Raw genomic sequence first — 10,572 nt, forward strand, 5'->3', positions numbered from 1 at the left:
ATAGAAATGGGTGAGTGATTCCAATAGATAACAAAGGGGGAAATCATGTTTACTAAAGAAAGAGCACGTCACAGATGTCCTAGAATAGAAATCCTCATCTTGGGAGTAGATGTAGTGGGGGCGGAGAGTAGGTGATGGCATCTTTGCAAGGGGTAGGGTGGGAGGAGGTGTAGTCTAGATAACTGTGGGAGTCGGTGGGTTTGTAGTAGATGTCAGTTGATAATCTGTCCCCTGTTCTGGAGACAGAGATATCAAGAAACAAGTGAATTTGAGGGCAGGGTGGAAGTTAGTGATAAAGTTAATGAAATCAGCAAGTTCTGCACGGGTGCAGGACGCAACCCCAATGAAGTCATCGATGTAACAGAGAAAGAGTTGGGAGGTGGAATCAAGGTATTTGGAGATGAGTTCTGTGGTGCAGGAGCAGGCAGAAACAATGGCTCTGCCAGGGCAGTCCTGTTTGTGGATTTTGGGAAGGAGATAGAAGCGGGCAGGGTGGCTCTGGGAAACTATAAAGTTGAGGCTGTGGAGCAAAGATCACCAGAGGTGATAAGATCTGTAACAGTCTGGGAGATGATGGCCTGGTATTCATCTGTGGGGTCATAGTCAAGGGGTGGGTATGAGGTTGTCATAAGATTAAAAACATGTCTTTAAAATGAACTTTTTCTGTGATACATTTGATTAGCTTCAGCAAAGCTGAATTTAAGATAATATTTGTACTGTTTCATTCGTATACACCATTGAGGCAAAAAGCAATTTATTTTGCTTATTTGTCTGTACCAGGAATTTCTAAGGGTCGACAATCGCCACACTCATTTGTCCGTACATATCAGTTAATGTTCACATTCACACTGGCTGACGAACACTGATTTCCTCGTGTGGGTAGGAGTTGCCTATTAGCTCAAATAACTACTTTCATTCTTCTGGAATCCTATTACCTTAATCGCTTTACCCTTCAAAAGGGTGAGGACAAGACAGAAAAGGGACGCTTGGTGCTCATTGCTGCAGTAGATTTAACATCGGCAACTCAAAAGCGAACTCATTATCCACACTTCTGCTCTGAGGCATTGATTAGAGAAAAAAATTAATCATATTGACTTCATATGTGGCAGGATAGAGGTGTGAAATCTTATATTAGCGGCATGTTCTTGTCATAATTGTACATTGTGTTGCAAAATAATGGAGGGTTGCTGCTCTTAAAAGCACTGCCTGTTTATCGTTCAACTAAACTCTAAGCATTTCAGACAAAATTGCAAGGCATGATCTTTCACGTATTCCAAAAGTAGATGTTTATAAATGTGTAAATTCAAATCAAGAATGAGTTACAGGTAGTTGCACGGCATTTCAGTTTTAATTCTCTTCTATTTGATACAAGTCTATTGCAATGTCAATAGCAAGACCACTTTCGTCATTGTGAAAATTAGCAAAGTGCCATTTTTGTGCTCCTAGGATTGGTGTAACCTAGTTTGGCTTTGCTGCATATTTCAATTTCTTCATCATTGACATGGAATTAAAAAGAAGGCCTGATTGGCAGCATAATCTGCCTTGAATTTGACTAATCAAGTGGAGTCAGGTATTTTACAGATCCTGCCAAGCTCATTAGTTATGCATTCTTGCTCACTCACGAACAGCAAATTATACTGTCAGCCACATTTGCTTGCATAAGTCCTACAATTCTCTCCACCCCCTATCCCAAACCCACAAAGAACACTCATAACTCCCGTCTCGGTGAAAAGCCACAGCTGGAAGGGCTGAATAGGTATGCAGTTAATTTTTGCCAGGCCCATGATTCCTTCTGCCTTAAACCAAGCCAGGCCAGAACCCAGTAGGTTGTTTCGGTTGTTTGAAACATCCTATAAAAGTATACCGGATTGACCCTTTAAATCATGATGTACTGTACCTATTTAAAGTGTTGAGGCGAAAAGTGTTAGAATTTGTCAATATTGTGTTTAAAGGATTCAGCATTTTATAACTATGTACCCATTATGCAATGTTTATTTAAATTGGATCTTCCATTTTATTCCCCTTATAATCTCGAGTTCCCACAGTGTAATCCCTGTCAGGGAACTGGAAGTGTAACCCGCCAGCCTAGGTTGTGCCATTTTCCTAGTCACCGCTTGTTGATTATTAATGATCTGACTGAACATGTGGTACTGTGGTGCAAGGATGATCCTCCCAGCCCTTTGAGTTATGGGTCTGCCCCACTTACGCGACTTTTTCGGCGACTGCCGGCACCCGTCATGTTGAAAATCCAGCGGTGACCAGAACAAGGTAAGACTCTTTGGGCGACTACTCACGACCATACAGGCCTCACCCTGCGACATATCGCTGGGGTGTCGCCTTTATGGTTGTGAGTAGTCTCCTCAGTCGCCCAAAGAGTCGTAGCGTCTTTCTGGTCGCCGCTGGATTTTCAACGTTGAAAATTTTCGGTGACTGCATCGACCTATGACGGGGGCCGGCAGTCGCCGAATTAGTCGCGTAAGTGGGACAGGCCCATTAGATTCCTTACTTTTTTGTGAACCAACTCCAAGTCAAAATGAAGAGTGGCAGAACCCAGTAGAGAGTGGATGGCAAGTCAAGAATAGTACAGCATTGTGCAACACTCTCAGAAGTACTGGGTCACCATGGTACTCTATTTAAAGAAGGTCTGAGTTTTCATATATCAACATGTTTTTCCACTGCTCTTTAAAAATTCTCAAAGGTTTGTAGACACGCACTGTAAAATTATTACAACCTCGGGGTACACCTTGAATATTCTTTCCACTTTTCCCTCAAAATAATAGATGGAAGTGGGTGGGAGATAGAAGTAATAGTAAATGAAAGAAAGTGGAGAAATTAAATAGAAAATCTGCTCTTCAACAGGATTGCTTAAAACTCATAGAGACAATAAGTGAGATTCATTAGGCTATTTGTTACCGGCATCTGCCATGATCCAAAATGAAATGCTAAATGTTTCATGGTCTCAGGAAAGGCCAGTATTTGTCTTGGTGCTAGAAATCTCTCAACATTAGATGGGGTGACTTGTAACTGCTATGAGAGGGAATGATGGATGTAGGGGGAGGGTGGTACCAGCTGAACTGTGATGGTTTAATATCATCATCCTCCTGACAGCTGTAATAGGCTTCTCTTCTCAGAAATAATTCATAAAGCTGCTACATAATATTCAGACTCGTACATTCCCCATCCATCCAAGAAACCCAGCAGGCTCAGAACTAATAAGAAAATATATGGTTCAGAAACTCTAAAAAATTAAAGAGGTAGTTTATGAACAATTTGTTTCATAGGGATGTTTATTATATTTATTGAATATTGCGCCTCTGATGTGTTTTCCCCACTGCATATGAAAAAGAAAAAATGCTGACTTTCAGCATCTTTTTTCATATTTACAAAATCATATTTTACAGCTTATAATGGATACAATAAATGTCCATGTTATAATCTTGACTTTTGTGCATTTAGTTTTGTTCGATATCCATTGCCAAGTAGGCAGAGATAGAGAACTTCAGAGAAGGTCTGAACTCACAGTATTTTGTACGTTTCTTTATTTTATGTGGTGTGCTCAACCCCTCCCTAGGGATAAATCAAATAAACTTGTTCTTGTGTCAAGCAAGACTAGAGCTTGTTTTATTACACAATGTGCAGAAAAATATTGAATCTAGAGGTCAGAACTTTAAGCCAGGGAATTCCCTACCATCCACTTAACCTGCACACAAGAAATAAACCTAATCGGTATATATTATTGGTAAAATAGAAAATATAGTTACCAACATTTTAATCAAGGCAGTCTTTTGACAATGGGAGTTGTATGAAACTTTTTTTAGAAGGAATAACTCAGCTGACCAAAATAATAAAATGAACTGTAGTGCAAATTTGTATGTTTGTTTGAGAAGCAAGTCATCAGAGCATCACTTGGAAAGTCCAATTTATACAATATTTATTCTGAAATCACTTTTTATTCCTTCTACTCTTGTTTATACCCATTCGATATCCAAGACACTTGACCACCTCAAAATGAGTAGCTACAGCACAAGAGTTGATGGATCAAATGTGGCAAATTTTACTTAAGTACCAAGTAGTAGATAACAGAGCTGCTACCTCATTAAAGTTCCAGATGATGTCGTAAATTATAAGAGAAACACATTACTAGTTTGTAAATGTTACTGGAACTCCTAAATTATCCTGATGAAACATAAAAATAATAATATGAGCAGCTGCTAGCATGAGCAAGATGGATGCCGTAAATTTTGCATTGTGACTCTTCAGAGGCAAAGATCAATGCTGAAAAAGTACTGGACAGGTTTATTTACCTCAACAATAATTTTTGGTTTTCTTACTACATTTCCAGGTTGCTATGAAAACAGAAATACACTCAGCAGGTCAGGCAACATCTGTGGAAAGAAAAGCAGTTAACATTTCCAGTCAGAGATGCTTTATTAGAACATCTCTTCTGATAAATGTTCTCCAACCTAAAATGTCAGCTCTGTTCCTTTTCCATAGATACTGCCTGACCTGCTGAATCTTTTTCAGTGTTTTCAGCATTGTTTTTTTTCATTTCCAAATTGCTCTCTGAGGTAGCAGCTCTGTTATCTACTACTTGGTACTTATCTCTGTTGCCCCTTGCAACTCAATGACTTTGAAGGGATTGGAATTCTACTCCACAATAATTTGGTGAATGAGTTGGTGTGCACACATAACAAATGCATCCTTTTGAATTCATGCACCAGATCAAGCAACTGAAATTCAAAGTAATAGAAGGAGATTGAAAAATCATTCACAATAAAAGATTGGTGTGGTTAGATAAAGGTACCCAAGAAACTTAATATTAACATCGATACATTTCTGGAGAAGAAAATATTGTTTTCTTTTTGTTTGGATTCTATTTTTGTTTACTTGTGCGTCACAGGTGGTCTTCCTGCCTATGGAAACTCAAGACATGCAAGGTGAGGTACATGCCCCCCCCCCCCCCACACACACAAGTATAATGACATTTTTTGTTGTTGTAATATAACTTAATGGAAGTTTGTTCCACTCCCACACTACTCTGTGGTAAAACATAGTTTACACCGGCGGTGGTAACATATAGAGCAAGGTCCGATGATCTGCTAACGACTATTCAGAAATCCAGATGGTCCAATGTCTGGCTCATTAGGTAATGTTTGCTGCATTCCCTTTCCATTTACCAGGGCCCTGCTTCTGGTGCTCCTTTTCATTTCACTGGAGCGCCACTTCCCACGCTCACTCACTACTGATATCATTGGATAATGCGCATCATTAATAAAGGGAATTAAATCTGCTGAGATATTAACAGCAATAACATGCAGTAGTCTAGAAAATCTGCTAATCTGGCATCACCAAAGATCTGAGCATCCTGGATTATTGGGGTTTAATTCTATTTTGAATGACATATATAAATTGTAGATAACCTTCAGTGAGATGGCTGGAATAAAGTTACTGAGAAATGACATTACCGGATCTGGAATTACCATAAGATGATTGATCTTTTGGTTATCAGTGTAATGCGGTATTGATTCACTGGATCAGCTTCAAGCTCAGCACATGTGGAAATATGATTTGCTCAATTTCCTTCACAATGAATAGGAAACAGATGCATGTAAAAGCACATCAAAGAATGACATTTGCTAGCGAAATCCAGGTGTACTCCATCTTTATACACCCTGGATCATTACAGGACACATCAGAATAATTCTGCCTTTTATTTTAAGGTGTGGTAAAATGAAAGGCAGAATGCAGCATAGTGAAAACTTTTGTGATGTCACATTCTCTGTGTAAACTGTGAGCAGAATAGAATAAAGAAAGGCGTACAACTCAACACTCCCCAAAGTGCTTTGAAACCAATGAAGTGCTTCTCAAAGTGATGAAATGTAAAAAGTGAGGTAGCCAATGTGCTTAGCAAATACTCATAGAAAGCAATATAGTTCCCTGGTTTTTTTCTACTTCCCTTCTTAAAGGAACAACATTAGCTACTCTAGTCAACCGGGACCTCGCCTATTGCTAGATAATTGTCAATGTTCACGCAATCTCCTCTCTTGCCTCTCTCAATAACTTGGGATAAATCCCTTCATGTCCTGGGGATTTATCCATCTTAATGTTCTTCAAGAGCCCCAACACTCTTCCTTCTTAATCTCAAACTGCCCTTGCATATTAGTATTCTCCATTTTGATCTCACTGGTCATCATGTCCTTCTCCTTCATGAAAACAGATGCAAAGAACTCATTTAGTACCTCGACTGATTCTAAGCACAAATTCCCTCCTTTATCCTTGAGCATCCTACCTTCTCCCTGGTTACCCACATTTTTAATATAGGTATAAAAAGCTTTGGGATTTGCTTTAATCTGACTCGCCAAAGCCATTTCGTGGCCCTTTTTGGCCCTTTAAATTGCCTGCTTGAATTATTTCCTCCTTTCTTTATATTCTTCAAAATCCCTATCTGATTTCATCCTCTTAAACCTTGCATGCACTTCCTTTTTCTTTTTGATCACATTTACAACCTCTTGGTCATCCAAGGTTCCCTTCCTTTGCCAATCTTATCCCTCCTCCTTACATGCTGGTTCTGAACTTGGATCGTGGCCTTTAAATGACTCTCATTTGTTAGATGTGAACTTACCCAATCCGATTCACTGGATACATTCAAGCGAGAGTTAGATAGAGCTCTTCGGGCTAGCAGAATCAAGAGGTATGGTGAGAAGGCAGGATCGGGGTACTGATTGTGGATGATCGGCCATGATCACATTGAAAGGCGGTGCTAGCTCGAAGGGCCGATTGGCCTATTCCTGCACCTATTGTCTATGTATCTATGTAAGAACTGCTCCCAGTGTATCCTCCCAACCTCCTGCCTAATAACATTTGAATTTGCCATAACCCCATATTGTATCTTCTAACAAGGTCCACCCTTCTCCTTATTCAAAACATCCTGAAAACTTGTCAAGTTGTGATCACTATCCCCAAATGCTCTTCTACTGAAAGACCAGTCACCTGGCCAGGCCCATATCCCAACACAACTTCTATTATGTTTGGGTTGGACTATCCACACACTGTTTCAAGAATTTCTCTTGGATACACCTATCAAATTCTGTCCCTCTAAAGCTTTTGGCATTGAGCAAGTCCGAGTTAATATTGGAGAGGTTAAGGTCACCCACTAAGGCAAACCTGTTGCTTTGGCATCTTTTGATAATCTGTCTACATATTTGTTTCTCTATCTCCCACTTGTTATTGGGGGGCTAGAGTACAATCCCATTAGAGTGCCTAAGGTGGTCTAAGACTACAGTACGATTTAGATCAACTGGGAAAGTGGGTCAAGGATTGGCAGATAACCCAGATTTAACTCAGACAAGTGCGAAAATCAGAAACTCTCAGCATGGAAAAGCAGAATATGTGGAAAGAGAAACAGAGTTAATGCTTCAGATCAGAATTGAAAGGAAAGTGAAGAGAAGGAAGGAGTCGGATATAGACCATGTTAAACTGAGAATAAGGTGGGAATTAGCAGCAAAGGTATTAACATTTTTGAGTTCTGTATCAATGAGCCCCATATCCAATGAAGAGAAAGGTTGGGCTTATACGTGTTCTCACAATTTTAACGTTTAAAAAAGTAAATAGAATTCAGCGAGAGTTTGCGAACAGGATTAGTGAGGTGAAAGCTGAAAGAGAATGTCAGTGCAGAAAAGACACAGAGTGCTGCTTCTTCTCAACTCCAGCAGCTCGGGTGGTGGTGGAATTTGAGTTTCTGAGTGTTTTCAATGTTTTCTCCTTTGTATCAAAATTCGCAGCCTGCTGGAGGTGACTGACTATGTCCTGGACTTCCATTCAATTGTTCTACGTTTTACAGTATGTCTGAATTCATCTGTTAATTACAGAGTTTTACATGCAAAATGCAGTCAGTGCAATTGGACTTTCTACGTCCATTGTGCTAATTTAGAAAAGATTGATCAGAAAAATAGCTAAGCCTCTTGGGGAATTAATCTCTGCTAATTGTGCTAATTTGCATCCCTTCAAGTAGATTACAAAATAAGGTGGAAGATTTGGCTGCAGGGACATATATTCATTTTTTTATATATGCTAAGGAATTGATGTCCATGTCCTAATCCAGTTAGAATATAACTTTAAATATTTTTCAGTAATTTAAAATTACACACTCGTAGACTGCAATTTAAATTGCTTTGGCAAGAAACTGGATCATGCAGAGGTGCCTATTTAAGTGCTTCTTAATCGAAAAATCAGTTGTTTGTAAATGCAGATCTCAAATGTCTGGGCATTAAGCAGGAACCAGAAGGAAATGGGTGACAATTTTCTGCTTCAGACAAATTGTTGGCTATTGCTGGTAAAGCAGTCATGGTGCTACATGCTCTGCAGATGGCTGATTTAAAGGGACATTTACTTCAGCATCAGTTGCTCAATCCTCTCCAGACTCTCTGTTCATTCAATGTTTATCAAAGCAAATCTCAAATAATTGAGAATAGTGAAATTTTCAATTTTCTTGAAATTAAGCACTGTGCATTCAGTCATGATGCACATCAATTGTTTGGCATGGAGGATAGTGCTTCTATTGAGCACAAGTGTACTGGGTTGTCTATTCACTCTCTATTCACTGCCTATGAATATATCTGCAATGATGCTTCTGGATATGCTGTCTGAACTGCAGCTATTAGAGAGCCATCACAGGAAGGCCAGAAAGGGCTAGCAAGCTGAAAGTGGAGGGGAAGAAAAGCTCATATCCATAAATCCTTAGAGCATAAGAAATAGGAGCAATAAGCCATGTGATTCCTCAAGCCTGCTTTGCCATCGAAGAGGATGAAGGATGATCTGACCTTTACCTCAACTCCATCTCTCTGCCTGGGCTGTGCTCACCACTCTCTGCAGGTTCAGGTGGTCATGAGCAATGCATTTGCCATACCTAACTGAGATGTATTCTGCAGAATACTTTCTATAGTGCATCTCTAGAAGTTTGAGAATTCTGCTGGACATGTCAAATCTCCCTAGACATCAGTGTGAAGTGACTAGGATAGGTTGATGTTGATATAGATTTCTAGGAATTTGAAGCTGTCAACCGTCTCTATAGCGCTCAGTGGTTGAGAGCTGGGTTGTATTCACCACCACCTCCTGTACTTAAAAGCAAACAACCAACTATTTCGCCTTGCTGATATTAAGGACAAGATTGCTGTTCTGACACCATGACACAAGGCTCCCAATCTTTTTCTTGCACTTCATCTCATTTTTGTTCATCCAATCGACAACAGTGATGAATTTTAAAATCGAGTTGGCGCTACACTTGGCCACAGAGTTATGAACATTCAGGGAATTGAGCAGGGGACTGAACACATAACCCTGGGGAATACCAGTGTTGAGGGGCAGCATGGAAGAAATATTACCATAAATTTGAAATGACAGAGGTCTTGAGTCAGGAAGTCCAGATGAAGATGGAGTCACCAAGGCCAAAGTTCAGGAGTTTAGAAATAAGCCGCTCCTGTATTATGGCACTGAAAGCTGATCTATAGTCAATAAATATCTCAACAAAGGTATTCTTATTGTCAAGGTGATACAGAGGTAAATGAAGTGCACGGGAGATGGCATTCTCCATAGATGTGATTTTCCTGCATGCAAATGAAAAGTGTTCCAATTGTCCAGAAGATTGGTGCAGGTATGAGTGATTACCAATCATTCAAAACACTTCATTATGGTCTATGTTCGAGCTACTGGGCAGTAAAGGCATTGAAAGGATCACTTTAATTTATTTTTATTTACTACTAGACCAAGTGCAGACCCGTCTGCTCCCCCAACGCAGCCGTTCCCTACCCACAGTCCCCACGGGAGACGTGGTCCTCCAGCTCAGGAATCAGCAGTGCGGCTGTTTTTAAATGGCGTCTTTGAGGCGAGATGCGGGCGTCAGCAGCCGTTATGGTCGCTGGCCAGCAGGAGGTGACAAAATGAGTGAGTGGGGGGGGGGGGGGAGAAGGATTTGATTAAAAAAGTGTACATAAACACGACGAAATTTAATGAGGAGTAGATACTTGGAATGAAAAGTGAAATCTCTACCGAAATGGAAAAAAATCAGGGTGTTTCTGGGTCGGGTGTTGGCGTAGCAACGAATCAAAGGCTGGCAGCCACAAGTCAGGCAGAAACACACACAGCCAGCCGGCAGCCACACAGATAGATTAGATTAGATAGATAGATAGATAGATAGATAGATAGATAGATAGATAGATAGATAGATAGATAGATAGATAGATAGATAGATAGATAGATAGATAGATAGATAGATAGATAGATAGATAGATAGATAGATAGATAGATGTATCTCATCCTTGGCATTATTTTGATAAATCTATTTTGCATCATCTCCAAAACCTTCACACCTTTCTGAAAGATTGATGCATTCAGACCCAAGCTGTGGCTGAAGCAGCATGTTATAAAAGTTCGTCATAACTTCTTTGACCTTGTTCTGGATGCCTCTACTCATAAAGCGCAGAATCCAAAATGCTGTTTTACACCTTGCCATCCACATACACTGCCAGATCCCTATTTCCATACTGCTTTTAGTCATTTGTCAGTATTAAATTTTAT

The sequence above is a fragment of the Amblyraja radiata genome, chromosome 9, assembly GCF_010909765.2.
Source record: "Amblyraja radiata isolate CabotCenter1 chromosome 9, sAmbRad1.1.pri, whole genome shotgun sequence".
Classification (NCBI taxonomy): Eukaryota; Metazoa; Chordata; class Chondrichthyes; order Rajiformes; family Rajidae; genus Amblyraja; species Amblyraja radiata.